The sequence below is a fragment of the Microcaecilia unicolor genome, chromosome 11, assembly GCF_901765095.1.
Source record: "Microcaecilia unicolor chromosome 11, aMicUni1.1, whole genome shotgun sequence".
In the NCBI taxonomy this organism is placed as follows: Eukaryota; Metazoa; Chordata; class Amphibia; order Gymnophiona; family Siphonopidae; genus Microcaecilia; species Microcaecilia unicolor.
In genome coordinates this window covers 144,048,449-144,064,221 of record NC_044041.1, presented here as the reverse complement: position 1 = coordinate 144,064,221, position 15,773 = coordinate 144,048,449, and the positions used below count along the sequence as shown (strand labels likewise).

The following is a 15,773-nucleotide window of genomic DNA, read 5'->3' as shown; positions in this document are numbered from 1 at the left end:
CAAAAAATATAGAGCAATAACCACATCACTGCCCTGAAGATATCCTCCAGAGCCACCACCCAGGCCTCTGCCACAGAGATCACCTGTGCCCAAGTTGAGTGAGCTCGCAATGTGGGAGGCATCCTCTCATTCCTGCAAATGTAGGCGGCCTCAATGGCCATCTTGAGCCAATGTGCAATGGAGGACTTGGACGCCACCTGGCCCTGCCTAGGGCCATGGAAGAAAACAAAAGGATGATCTGAGAGAAGAAACTCATTCACCTCCTGCAAATACCTGAGCAGAACAAGCATCCAAGTTTGTGAAGCCTCCTGGCAGTACATTCCAGCACCCCAACCACAAAGGAGAGTAGACATACCTCCTAGAAGCAGGAGATCACCTTAGGAAGAAAGGAATGAACAAAGCAGATGGACACCACATCCTTCGAGAAGGAGAGATAGGGGTTCCAACAGGATAGCGCCTGAAGCTCCGACCCCTCCTGGCTGATGAAACTGCACCAGGAACAGTATCTTCAGAGTAAGTTCCTCTCAAAACTGACCTCAGGGCCTCAAGGGGGCTCCCGAGAGGACTAATTTCAACATCCCAAGAGAGATGGACAGAAGGACGCAAGAGAGCAACTCCCTAAAAAACTAGTGATGTCACCATGAACAGCTAGGGGAAGTCCCACGGTTTTACCCTGGAAAAGGGCCAGGGCCACCTGCTGAACCTTAACCAAGTTCAGCATCAACCCCTTGACTGAACCCCTGAGGACCTCTCTACTGGGATTCCAGGGAAGTGAAAGATCTGAGGGCCTTAGGTGGAAATCACTATGGATGAAAAGCTTTTCCTTGCTAATAACCGCTCCTCAAGGACCAAACCATAAAGCAAAAGGGATTCAGATCCTCCATTTCTACTTGACCCTGTTTGAGAAACAATGACTTCTGGGAAGAAGCAGCAACTCGTCCACCAACAGATGAACCAGATCCATGTACCATGGCCAATCTGGGGCCATCAAAAGGACCAGAAAGAAATGTCTTTACTGGTCCAGGAGGAGCTGAAAAGGCCGCTGATCCCAGCCCCCACTCCCCTCAGATTCAGCAGAAATCAACTTAGGAAGTCTGTCTGACTGTTGCCCTGCCTGGCTATGCAGACCGCCAACAAGGCCAGCAGATTCAATTCTGGACAGTGATAAAGTGCTGTAGATTCCAGGACCACTGCCTCTGTGCCTCTCTGCTTGTTAATATAGACCGCAACATTGTCCACCATCACGACACTGCTCTTCCCCATATCAAGGGATGGAATCCCACCAGTACCAAGAGGTCTCTAGAGGGTTAATAGAGCAAGAGGCCTACAAGGGGATCAACACCATTGTGCCACTCTGCCAAAGCAGTGAGCTCTCCAACTGAGGAGACTCAAGTCTGTGGTCACAACCACACAGTCAGGCAGATCCAGTGGAACTCCCTGCAAAAGTGTGGAACCATTCTCACCAGTACAGACTGCAATGTGCTTTGGACGGGAGTGGTAAATTGCAGTCAAATTGGCAAAATGGAGCCCATCAAGATAAGAGGGCTGCCTGAAGGGGGCCTGTATGAGTCACAGCCCAGGGCATATTTCCAGGGTGGTCGCCATGGAGTCCAAAAGACCCAGGCTTGCAGCTTGTCCATGCACTCTTTTGTAAGAAAGGCTGCTCCCAGGGTCATTATCAAGCTAAACCTCCAGTAATCTAAGGTCTGGGAGGGAGAAAAGCGACTCTCTGCCCAGTTCACAACCCAACCTAGCCGTTCCCCAAGAGCAAGATAATTGGAGGAGCACTCAAAAATGTTCTGTCAAGTCAACTTTGATCAGCCAGTGATCCAGGCAGAGATGAACCCAAATGTCTTGGTGGTACAGGTAAGCCACCGCCATTATTACTTTGGAGAAGGTATGAGTAACATTCAACAGACCACAAAAGGAAAAGCCTGAAACTGAAGGTGACACCCCAGCACATAAAGCACAGAAAGTGCTTGTGGTCCTCACTGATTGGCATCTGAAAGGTCCAGAAAGTCAAGAACTCACCTGAGCAAACTAAAGCGATTACCAAGAGGAGCATCTCCTTCAAAAATTCTGGACCTTGAAGCAAGAATGTACTCCTTTGAGATCTAGGATAGGCTACAAGAAATGGAAGGGAATAATGTCGAGCCTCTGCTCTGTGAGCAGGACAGCCTTCACCGCCTGCAGGTCTATGAGGTGCTGAAGTATACGTGCAACTGTCTGCCACTTACCACTGAGCCACAGGGCAACGCCAATTCCAGGGCACAGTCCTGCTCAACCACCTTGAGCAAGGTGCTGCAGGCCTACTCATGGCCAAAAATGGACAATCTGCACACTTTCTGAGCCACTGAGAAGCCCAGCACATCCTCACTGAGCAAATCTGGAACCTCCGGCTGAGTCAGGTACCCAGCATCACCAGACCTTTTGGGCCACGAAAGTACCATGGCTAGAAAGAATCTGCTAGGTCTCAGAACTAAGCCCAACTTACGCTTTTCTAAACAGAACCGACCTCCGCACTTCAAGTGGCCCTAAACTGGAGGGGTCTTCTGGGAACCCTTCTGGCACAGTTCAGGAAGCTGAAGAGCAAGCGCTTCTCTCATGTCCCTAACTAGCATTTCCAGGTCCTCTCCAAACAGCAAGTGCTCCCTAAAAGGCAGTTGGCTATGAAGCTTCTTGGAGGCTGCATCTATAGCTCAAGGAGGCAACCAGAGCCATCCCTGGCCCAACACAAAGGACAACACTGAGTGAAAGGAAATGTGCACCAGATCATGCAAAACATTGGTCAGAAAGTCCACCCCAAGATAGGAAGTGATGTCACCTTGTCTGATGGAGGAATAGAAGAGCTCCTGGTTATTCGAGATTGAAAAGCCATAACTGCAACACGCCAAGCTTCAAAGCACTCTCCATTTGCCATATATAGCAGCTAAACCCAACCTGACTCCAATGGCAAACAAGAAAAAAGGAGACAAAATAAGAAACTTTACCCACCTAGCCATGGAGACAGTGGCTCGAGAGGAGAACAGGATGGCAGCCTCCACTGAAAGTGCTGAGCTGCGCAAGAACTAATCCAGAGTTCCCTCCAATATCATTATTCAACACACTTACCAGCGGATTTGATCCATTGTGATCAGGCTGGTTTTAACACTGGATGCAAACATGTTATACCATTTGGAGACAAAAATTTAATCTCGCAGGTGAAACAGCACCTACCCTCCATAGATGTGGGAAAGACCTTTGATGGGGTCTTTTGGCCCTTCATGATCAACACTCGGGATTAGGAGAACATTTTTGGACTGGCTAGCCTTCATTTATAATAAAACAATTGCATGTTTGAATATCAATGTGAGTGTCACATGTATGATTATCTCCCAATTGGTGAGGTGTCATATGTGTGTGCCCGATGCAAAGAGCTCCTAGCTCTCAGAGAACGTGTCCGTTCCCTTGAGGCTAGAGTAGCAGACTTGATGGAGCTGAGGGAGACAGAGAGGTACATAGAGGAGACCTACAGGGATGTTGTAGAGAAGTCCCACCTCCAGTCAGGTAGCCCCTGTGCTACCTTGGAGGAGGGAGGTCTCCTAGAAGGAGAGCATCACCCTGGTGAAGTAGGAAGTACTCCTGTAGCCAGGACCTGCCCACCAGGGGATGTATTATCCTTTCGCACCGAGGATATATCTCCAAATGTTGCCCGGGAGGGAAAGGTTAGGACAGCTGTTGTACTTGGTGATTCGATCATTAGGCATATAGATAGCTGGGTGGCTGGTGGACGTGAGGATCGCCTGGTGACTTGCCTGCCTGGTGCGAAGGTGGCGGACCTCACGTGTCACCTAGATAGGATTCTAGATAGTGCTGGGGAGGAGTCCGCTGTCTTGGTACATGTGGGTACCAATGACATAGGAAAATGTGGGAGAGAGGTTCTGGAAGCCAAATTTAGGCTGAAATCCAGATCCTCCAGGGTAGCATTTTCTGAAATGCTACCTGTGCCACGCGCAGGGCCCAAGAGACAGGCAGAGCTCCAGAGTCTCAATGCGTGGATGAGACGATGGTGCAGGGAGGAGGGCTTTAGATTTGTTAGGAACTGGGCAACATTCTGGGGAAGGGGGAGCCTATTCCGAAAGGATGGGCTCCATCTTAACCAGAGTGGGACCAGGCTGCTGGCATCGGCGTTTAAGAAGGAGATAGAGCAGCTTTTAAACTAGAAATGGGGGGAAGGCCGACAGTCGCTCAAAAGAGCATGGTTCGGGATAAGGTATCTTTCAAAGATATCACCATAACAGGGAAGATAGAGTATCCTGATAGTGAGGTTGCAAAAGAGATTGTAGTAGATCGGGTATCTTTAAATAACAATAAAAATCAGACAAAAGATTGCCAATTAATACTGTCAAGTACTAAGCATGATGTACTTAGGAACAACAAACATAGTTTGAAATGTCTATATGCGAATGCCAGGAGCCTAAGAAATAAGATGGGGGAGTTAGAATATATTGCACTAAATGAAAAATTAGATATAATAGGCATCTCTGAGACCTGGTGGAAGGAGGATAACCAGTGGGACACTGTCATACCGGGGTACAAATTATATCGTAGTGATAGGGTGAATCGGATTGGTGGAGGGGTAGCATTGTATATTAACGAGAGCCTTGAATCAAATAGATTGAAAATTCTGCAGGAAGCAAAACACTCCTTGGAATCACTGTGGATTGAAATTCCATGTGCAAAGGGGAAAAGGATAGTGATAGGAGTGTACTACCGTCCGCCTGGCCAGGACGAACAGACGGATGCGGAAATGTTAAAGGAAATCAGGGACGCAAACAAACTGGGCAACACAATAATAATGGGGGATTTCAATTACCCGCATATAGACTGGGTTAATGTAACATCTGTACACGCAAGGGACATAAGATTTCTTGATGAAATCAAGGACAGCTTCATGGAACAGCTAGTTCAGGAGCCGACAAGAGAAGGAAAAATACTAGACTTAGTCCTTAGTGGTGCTCATGATCTAGTGCAGGGGGTAACGATACGAGGGCCGCTTGATAACAGTGATCATAATATGATCGGTTTTGATATTGGCATTGAAGGAAGTGAAACTAGGAAATCAAGTACGCTAGCGTTTAACTATAGAAAAGGTGATTACGACAAAATGAGAAAAATGGTGAAAAAAAGACTGAAAGGAGCAGCTCGCAGAGTAAAAAACTTGCATCAGGCGTGGATGCTGTTTAAAAACACCATCCTGGAGGTTCAGGACAAATATATTCCACGTATTAGAAAAAAGGGAAAAAAGACTAAACGTCAGCCGGCGTGGCTAAACAGTAAGATAAAGGAAATCATTAGAGCCAAAAAACAATCCTTCAGAAAGTGGAGAAGAGAACCAACTGAAAGTAACAGGATAGATCATAAGGAATGCCAAGCCAAATGCAAAGCGGAGATAAGGAGGGCAAAAAAGGACTGAGAAGAAATTAGCGTTGGAAGCAAAAATACATAGTAAAAACTTTTTTAGATACATTAAAAGCAGGAAACCGGCCAAAGAGTCGGTTGGGCCACTGGACGAAAATGGTGTTAAAGGGGCGATCAAGGAGGACAAAGCCGTAGCGGAGAAATTAAATGAATTCTTTGCTTCGGTCTTCACCGAGGAGGATTTGGGGGGGACACCGGTGCCGGAAAGAATATTTGAAGCGGGGGAGTCGGAGAAACTAAACAAATTCTCTGTAACCTTGGAGGATGTAATGGGTCAGTTCAGCAAGCTGAAGAGTAGTAAATCACCGGGACCTGATGGTATTCATCCCAGAGTATTAATAGAACTAAAAAATGAACTTGCGGAGCTACTGTTAGAAATATGCAATCTGTCCCTAAAATCGAGTGTAATACCGGAAAGACTGGAGGGTAGCCAATGTTACTCCGATTTTAAGAAGGTTCCAGAGGAGATCCGGGAAATTATAGACCGGTGGAGTCTGACGTCGGGTGCCGGGGCAAGATGGTGGAGGCTATTATTAAGAATAAAATTGCAGAGCATATACAAAAACATGGACTGATGAGACAAAGTCAGCACGGATTTAGTGAAGGGAAGTCTTGCCTCACCATCTAATGCATTTTTTTGAGGGGGTAAGCAAACATGTGGACAATGGGGAGCCGGTTGATATTGTATATCTGGATTTCAGAAGGCGTTTTGACAAAGTGCCGCACGAAAGACTCCTGAAGAAAATTGCAGAGTCATGGAATCGGAGGTAGGGTATTATTATGGATTAAGAAACTGGTTGAAAGATAGGAAGCAGAGTAGGATTGCGTGGCCAGTATTCTCAGTGGAGGAGGGTAGTTAGTGGGGTCCCGCAGGGGTCTGTGCTGGGTCCGTTGCTTTTTTAATGTATTTATACATGACCTAGAGATGGGAATAACTAGTGGGTAATGTAAATATTCACCGATGACACAAAATTATTCAGGGTCGTCAAGTCGCAGGAGGAATGTGAACGATTACAGGAGGACCTTGCGAGACTGGGAGAATGGGCGTGCAAGTGGCAGATGAAGTTCAATGTTGACAAGTGCAAAGTGATGCATGTGGGTAAGAGGAACCCGAATTATAGCTACGTCTTGCAAGGTTCCGCGTTAGGAGTTACGGATCAAGAAAGGGATCTGGGTGTCGTCGTCGATGATACGCTGAAACCTTCTGCTCAGTGTGCTGCTGCGGCTAGGAAAGCGAATAGAATGTTGGGTGTTATTAGGAAGGGTATGGAGTCCAGGTGGTGCGGATGTTATAATGCCGTTGTATCGCTCCATGGTGCGACCGCACCTGGAGTATTGTGTTCAGTACTGGTCTCCGTATCTCAAAAAAGATATAGTAGAATTGGAAAAGGTACAGCGAAGGGCGACGAAAATGATAGTGGGGATGGGACGACTTTCCTATGAAGAGAGGCTGAGAAGGCTAGGGCTTTTCAGCTTGGAGAAGAGACGGCTGAGGGGAGATATGATAGAAGTGTATAAAATAATGAGTGGAATGGATCGGGTGGATGTGAAGCGACTGTTCACGCTATCCAAAAATACTAGGACTAGAGGGCATGAGTTGAAGCTACAGTGTGGTAAATTTAAAACGAATCGGAGAAAATTTTTCTTCACCCAACGTGTAATTAGACTCTGGAATTCATTGCCGGAGAACGTGGTACGGGCGGTTAGCTTGACGGAGTTTAAAAAGGGGTTAGATAGATTCCTAAAGGACAAGTCCATAGACCGCTATTAAATGGACTGGAAAAATTCCTCATTTTTAGGTATAACTTGTCTGGAATGTTTTTACGTTTGGGGAGCGTGCCAGGTGCCCTTGACCTGGATTGGCCACTGTCGGTGACAGGATGCTGGGCTAGATGGACCTTTGGTCTTTCCCAGTATGGCACTACTTATGTACTTATGTACTTTACTGAACTCTTTGAATTAAAAATGTGAGCTCAGCAGGGCTGCCCACTCTCACTGGTGATGGAGCCATTTGCTCTAAGTATTTGAGATCATGGTGGGGATTACAATAAGACAAAAACAAAAAACAGAAGTCAGAAGTATCCCTACTCTATATTTGTGTCCCACTTCCACCAATGAAGAATCTAAGCAGGTTACAATAAGACAAAAACCAAAATCAGAAGTATCCCTACTCTGTTATTTATCTATTTTACAAAAAGTTAAGCAATTAGTATTTAAATAAAAGAGCTATCAAAAACTTTTTTATAACTAACTTTTTTGACAGAAGGAAATCCCAGTAATAAAAAATGAAAACATGAATTCTTCCAAAAAACTGGAGGAGCTATTATTTGAGTAAGAAGAACAATTTCCCCCTGTAGAATTTTAAATATACAAGCAATTTTGAATTCCACAAGTGCAAACAATGGTAACCAATGTAGACTTCTAATTAAAGGAGTTATATGACCAAATTGAGAACATCCATAAATCATTCTTGCTGCATCTCTTTCTGAGAAATTCTGAGAAAAAAGGACATTTCTCTGGTAAGTGAATATTATTTTGCTTTGTGCTTTGGGAACTTAAAGATTGGGATTTAAAGGTGGAATTGTAGGTTTGCGATAGGCAGAACAAACATATAAAAAAAGCAAACTTTATCAACTAATCTCCATACTCTTTTCCCCCTAGTTGTAAAACTTGAAACTTTATACCACAGCATTAACAGGAGAGTCTCTAGCAGGCACACCAGGACTAGTTTAGTCTTCATCCCACCCTCCCTCCCAAACACTGCCACCCCTAGCACAACTCTTCATTTATGGTCAGTTATGGTGAAACCAAGTATCTGTAGGACATACGACAAGAGGTAGGAGCTAACTGGAAATAATATAAAAACCACTGCGTGTATACGACAACCAGAAACCATTACCCCAAATTCGGTACTAGAAGGAAATAGGCAAACAAAGTAGGCAAAACACTGCAGCCAGAGAAACAGATCTAATCTTTAACCTAAACAGTGCTACAAGCAAAAAAAACAAACAAAAGGCAAGCAAAAAGTGCTGCAAGCAAACAAGGCAGGCAAGACACTGCAGCCAGAGAAACAGATCTAATCTTTAAACTTAAACAGTACTGCAAACAAAAAAGGAGCTGGAGATTATCCTACCTTTCCCCAACCTCGGTGTCACAGGCCGGAACCGGCCATAAATCAAAATTCATTAAAAAAAAAAAAATGAACCATACACAGGGCCGGTCTTAGCAAGTGCGGGGCCCTATGCAGACCAATTTGGTGGGGCCCCATCCTAGCCCCGCCCCACCCTAGCTCCGCCCCCACCTAACTCCACCCCATTGATAAGATTATTCTATTTTTAGAAAAAAATTTTATTTATGAAATTTCAAATAAAGACAAATGAAGCTAAACTTGTACAAAAAAACTGATTGAAATAATAAGCACAATGCTATCATGAAACCTCCCCTCCCCAGAAATTATTCAGTTCAAGACAACATTTTCTCCCTCCAGTCCAGCCCCCAGTCCAAATCCTGTTCAGCCCTCTGCCAATCTCTGAATCTCACTCTTCTCTCCCTTTCTCCCTCCAATCGCTGTTCTGCCATCCCCAGCTAAGGCCACTTTTTCTCCCTTCTATTCTCCTCCTCAGGCCTATAGTCGTCCGTCCCTGAGTCCCTGCTGATCCGCTCACCCTCAGGTTTCTCCTCTCCCTGTCAATTCCTAGTGCCCATTTCCCCTCACCCTCAAACCTTGGTTCCTTTTTTTCTCTCCTGCCATCACATCTTTCTCCCCCACCCCTTACAATTCCCTTTACCTCTTTACCAATCACCTGCCAACCCAAAGGTCCATTAGGTCTTTTTCTCTTCAAGCCCCAGCCATCTCCACTCTCCCTTTACTGCCTGCCTCTTCTTTCTAATATCCCATCACAATCTCAAGTCGCCTACCAGCACTCCAGCAGCAGCAGCAGCAGTAGCCTTCTTCACTCAATCAGTAGACGGCGTCAGTGACGATGGCTCACCTCACCACCTCCAGCTTTTCCCGCTCAGTGACTACCGCCCTCGCAGTCTGGAAACAGGAAATACATCAGAACTTCAGAAGGCGGGACATTGAGCGGGAAGCTGGAGCCTGGAGGTGAGCCGTCTGTCTGTCCTAGTTGTCGTCGCTGTTGGGGGCGGGGCCGTCGCTGCCTGTGCTGGGCCTGGCTGGCTCGCTAGCATCGCTGAGTCGCTGCAGTTAGTCGCTGGGGTCCGGGAAGGCGGGGACTCTCGGGAGCTGACGGCGGGCCCAAGCCGGGGGTGGGCGCCGTGTGATTATGTGGTCGTCGAGGCAAGCAGCGGTGGTCCGGTGGAGGTCGGAGCGGAGGTGCGAGCAAGGTAGAGTTGAGGCGCGCGGGGCCCCCTTAGGCGCAGGGCCCTATGTGGCCGCCTTGGTGGCCTCTGCTTAAGACCGGCCCTGACCATACAAAAGTAATCCTAGGATTACACATCCTGGCCCTAGTACATACAATAGATGCCCTATCCCAAGAAGAACAGAATATCATCCCCATAATACACTCTCAACATAGGACGAACAGATTAAACTACTGTCATCAGATCGAAACCAGACCTTATCATGAAAAATCATCATCACACAAACAAAAACAGAAAACAGGAGAAAAGAACCCATATACACCCAACACATCGATCACACCTCAACTAATAAATATCCATTAATACCCACCTTAGACAAACCTTTAAACAGACCCAAATAGGATTATATAAACGCTAGATCAGTAATAAACAAAATGGAAACCTTAACAGATTGGATTACTCAGGACAACATAGACCTAACATTCATCAGTTGAAACTTGGATTCATAACCAAGATGACACCATAATGCTGACATCTGCCCTCCAGGATACAAATCAACCAATGGACCAGAACAGGTAAAGACGAATTCATTTCAGAACCCACTGCGGAATCCATTAATGCACAACTTGAAATTGCCGCAATCAGGTTACAAAACAAATCCCTCCCAGCTCACCTGACTTGCATCATATTATATCGACCACCGAGAAATTGGAAAGATGCCTAACCAACTCTCATGACTTTATATCAAACACATGCCTCGCAATCCTAACGTAATAATAACAGGAGATATAAACCTTCACCTAGAGGACACAACTTCAAATGACACACTAGAATGCAAAGAGTTCTTACAAATGTAGGACTTCCACTGGCCACAAGTCAACCCCACACACATAAAAGGCCATGCACTGGATCTATTAACATGGAGTGGAGGAGTGGCCTAGTGGTTAGGGGTGGTGGACTTTGGTCCTGGGGAACTGAGGAACTGAGTTCAATTCCCACTTCAGGTACAGGCAGCTCCTTGTGACTCTGGGCAAGTCACTTAACCCTCCATTGCCCATGTAAACCGCATTGAGCCTGCCATGAGTGGGAAAGTGCGGGGTAGAAATGTAACAAAAAATAAAAATAAAAAAATACAAACTATCCAGTGACCGAACCTTTTTGGTAACAGAACAGCAATGAAAAGCATACCTTGGTCCGACCACATTAAATTAACTAGGACCTTAAGCTGGAAGAAGAAAGGCCTTCCCCAAACGCATCAACGGGTCTTAAATAAAACAAGAGGTAAAACAGACCCCAAAACATTTTGGCAAGAAATATACAACTGGGCACCAAAAACCGATTCACTGTTTGGGACGAACGATGCAACAAAATCTTCAACAAAATAGCGCCCATACATACAAAATCAGCACAAAAGCGCAAAAAAATACTCTGGTTTAACGAAGAACTAAAAATTCTAAAAATGCGACGTCACGGAGGCGAATGGCTGCCTAGTCTGTTAGCTCCTGCACTCCCCCACCGTTAAGCAGCACCAGTAGCGCCATTGGCATAAAAAAATTAGACCAGCACCACATTTGGCGACGAGCTATAAACCGGGCTCCACAAAATGAGTAAAACCGCCGCGGCGGCACAGCGGGGAAGCGAAAGAGCGCCGAAGAAACAAGTCGCGAAGAGCTTCTCGCGCCCAGCTTCACCCGGGATGGCGGACTTGGAAGCGCCGGCTAAACACGTGGCGCCCAGTCCCGCTGCTACAAGGGAGCACTCCCCAGCGGATTTGGCAAAATGCCTGGACGCGATTAGAGAGGAAATAAAAGCCTCTCGGGTTGAAATATTGGAGCACGTCGACGCTATAAGCTTGGATCTCAGAGAGCTGGGTGGCAGAGTAGAAACCCTAGAGGAAAGGCTCGATGAGCAGGAAGAGCAGCAAAGCTTGATGAGCTCACGCATTTCAAAACAGCAAGAACAATATGAGGAACTTAAGTATAAAATGGACGACCTCGAGAATAGAGGAAGAAGACACAACTTGCGGTTCCGTGGAGTCCCTGAAAGCGGAGATATGGAAGATATCCAACGCTGGTGAGGAACCTATGTGAAAAAATTATGGGAGAGGCCTGGGACCCTAGTGCAGCGGCTGTGGACAGAGCGCATAGAGTACAGGGCCAGAGACTCGAAAATAGACCCAGAGACATACTTGTGAGATTCTCCTCTTATACATTTAAAGAGATGGTGTGGCAAAAAGCCCGGCAGCTTCCAACCCTGGAATATAACGAAGCCAGGATCTCTGTATTTCAAGACCTTTTGGTGTTTACACTGATGCAGAGACGGGCTATGCGACCAGTGATTGAAGTGTTGAACAAGGAAAAGATCGCTTACAGATGGGCCTTTCCATTTGCTATTTGTTTTGTGATCAAGGGACAACAGTGCAGGACAAGGAAGGTGACTGATGCCTGGAAAAGCCTACACGAGGCCGGGTTGACTACGTCGGAGACGATGCCCACGGAGATGGCGGTGACAACAAAAGCACGCATGCAAAAGTGGAAGAGAGTCCCATCGAATGCGAAGACATCGAGACTTCAGACTTGAAAGCCCAAAGAGGACTCTGATGTTTAAGAATGGACTGTGCATAAGGTTTAACTTGAGGTGGAAATGGAGAGTGAGTGCATGAAAATGAATGTTGCCTAATGTGAGGTGAGCTGGTATGGTGGAGGAGGGGGTGTTCATATGCTGCATAATTGAATATGGGGGTACGTGTGAAATAGGGAGACAGAACTGAGTGGGGTGTTGGCCTTCGGGGCCGCTTTCCTCTGGTTACCCATGCAATGCCAGAGGGTATTGTCTGGTGAGTGGATGTCAAAGGGGGGGGGAGGGAGGGAGGATGAAAGTCAGAGGGGAGCGTGGGGAGGGGGGGATGGGTATACACCTTTCTTAGAACATGCTGACAGAACAGAATGGGTAAATGGTGGGCTATAAGTTTTTCACTTATAATATAAAGGGCCTAAATTCTCCTTATAAACGGCATGCCCTTTGGCGTGAACTGCATCTCGCGCAACCACAAGTGTTTTTTTTTTACAAGAAACTCATCTTTTAAAAAAGCATGAGAAACTATTGTATTCCAAATGTTATCCACAGGTGGTGTGCGCCTCAGATGTCCTAGGAGTTAAAAAAAGAGGGATGGCCATAATGTTTCATAAAAATGTCACAGTCCAGATCTTGCATACTAGAAGAGATAAGGAGGGAAGATTCCTCTTTTTGCATATCAGGTTGGAGCAGGAAGAGTATACACTGGTTAGTGTATACGCGCCCAATGAAAGACAGGGGCGTTTTTTCCGGCACCTTCAGAAGGAGCTGCAGGCCTTTGCCAGAGGGAAGCTGATAGTGGCCGGGGATTTTAACGCGACCATGAAGCCTGGCCTGGACAGGTCGACTCCTCCTGCCCCGGCAGACTGTAGAATTGCTAGAGCATTAAATAACCTTGTTGAGGGGATGGGGCTGTATGATGGGTGGCGCTTGGGGAATCCTAGAGGGAGAGACTTTACTTTTTATTCCCAAGTGCACCATACTTACTCCAGATTGGATTACATTTTTCTTGATAAAACGTTATCGGAAGGGGGGGAAGAATCCGATATAGGCCATATCACAATATCGGATCATGCCCCGGTCTGGCTTGTTGTTCCTTCCCTGACGGAGGAGGAGCGAGATAAAAGATGGACATTTAATAACAGTTTGCTGCAGGATCCTGAAACAGTAGCCAGTTTTATTCCCATACTAAGAGAGTACTTTGATATCAATCTGGACTCGGGGCCTACATTGGGTACCGTGTGGGATGCATTCAAGGCAGTCTCAAGAGGACATTTTATTAAGTGTGCCAGTCAGAAGGCCAGAGTACACCGGGAGAGGCTGGTACATTGCATGGACAGACTGGCTATACTGGAGGATAAATACAAAACTTCAGGTTCAGTAGCTGATTATCGAAAATTGCAAGAGGTGAGATTGGAAATTGCGGGGCTACACGAGGAAAGCTTGAAGTTTGTGAGTGCAAGGATGAAACAGGTTCACTATGCTTGCACTAACAAACCTGGACGCTTGCTAGCTAACAAATTGAGACAATTGAGAGCAGATCGACACATTTTAAGAATTAGAGATGCTGGGGGTGTCATGACGCACAAATCAGGGATTGCTTTGCCCAATACTATGAGAACCTCTATAGAGAGGATGCCACGGTACAGACTGGGGAAATAGAGGGGTACTTACAGGCAAGTGGCCTACCGGCTCTCTCTGATACACAAAAGAGAGAGTTGGAGGACCCAGTGGGGGCAAAGGAGGTGATAGAAGTGGTGAAAGCATTACCAAGGGGGAAGGTGCCAGGATTAGACGGCTTCACGAATGAGTTCTTTAAGGCATATGTGATGGAGCTAGCGCCTTACCTGACGATGATAATCAATGCTGTCAGGGAGGGGGCACCCTAGGACTATGATGGAGGCATGGGTAGCGGTAATACCAAAACCTGGCAAGGATCATACTGAATGTGCCTCATATAGACCCATCTCGATCCTTAATACAGATGTCAAAATCCTGGCCAAGGTGTTAGCTAACCGTCTGGGGAGGGTACTCCCCTGCTTGATCCACCCGGACCAAGTGGGATTTATAGCCAAGAGACAGGCCATGGATAACATACGCCGCACAATAGATCTTATATACACAACACAGAAAAAAACACGGCCCGCAGTGCTACTCGGTCTGGATGCGGAGAAGGCGTTTGACCAGGTGCACTGGGGGTATTTAGATAAGGTCTTGCATAGAGTGGGAATTGGACAGCATTTTAGAGCCTGGATCCAGGCCTTATACTCTTTGCCGAGGCTTGTGTGAGGGTAAACGGGGGGAATTCAGTGACATTCGCTTTGGGGCGCGGAACCAGACAGGGGTGTCCGTTGTCTCCATTACTGTTCGCTCTGGCAATGGAACCTCTGGCAGCAGCTATTCGTGAGAATAATGATATTACTGGAGTGCAGGTTAGAGGCAGGAGTATAAAATTGCGCTGTTCGCAGACGATGTGCTGCTGTCACTAACGAATCCACTGGTTTCTTTGCCTAACTTAATGAAAGAAATAGGGGACTACACACGGGTCTCAGGCTACAAATTGAATGCTAGCAAATCTATGGGCTTAGCTGTGGGAGTCCCACGGGATTGATGGAGACACTGAAGACATCTTTTGCATTTAAATGGGAGAGGCGTGCATTATGCTACCTAGGAGTCAAGATTACGAGTGACCTATCAGAGCTTTTTGAAGCTAATTATCCAGCTCTGAAGAGGGAGGTGCAGACAGACTTAGACAGATGGGCTAATATGGGATTGTCTTGGTTCGGGAGGATCGCGGCGATTAAGATGAACATCTTGCCCCGTCTTTTATATTTATTCCAGGTTCTTCCATTACAAGTACCCCAAACCTTTTTCTCAGGTCTCCAAGATAAGTTGATCCGCTTTATCTGGAATCAGAAAAGACCAAGGTTATCACGGGCTCTTCTATATAAAAGTAAAAGGTTAGGAGGGTTGGGTGTGCCGAACTTGTTCTGGTACTATTGTGCAGCACAGACCAGAGCGGCGGTGGACTGGTTTAGGAAAGATAGTTATAAATTGTGGATTGACATTGAACAGGATTTAGTGGGATCGCGGAAATTAGCCCATTTAATGTGGCTTCCTAACAAATATAGGGGTAGAGTTGACATGTTCCCGCCCACAGTACAAGCTACGTTCTACTATTGGGATCTTATGTTTTCAGAACGTCAACCGCCGGTATCTGGCTTAGCTCCCATAGCAGAAAATCCAATGTTTGAGCCAGGTATAGGAAATAACACCTTCAGGAGATGGGCAGATTCTGGGCTGGATTTGTTGGGACAGATGCATGTAGAGGAGAAAATAGTGCCTTTTGTACAGCTGGTGGACGATTTTGGGCTCAGGGATAAGGACTACTATGCTTACACACAGGTACAACACTT

At 46.4% G+C, this 15,773-nt stretch overlaps 1 protein-coding gene across 1 annotated transcript in view; it reads right to left on the bottom strand.

Annotated features, from left to right (window-relative positions):
• Window positions 1–15,773, bottom strand: part of PPP1R37 (protein phosphatase 1 regulatory subunit 37) — a 1,040,147-nt gene that overhangs the window by 918,788 nt on the left and 105,586 nt on the right.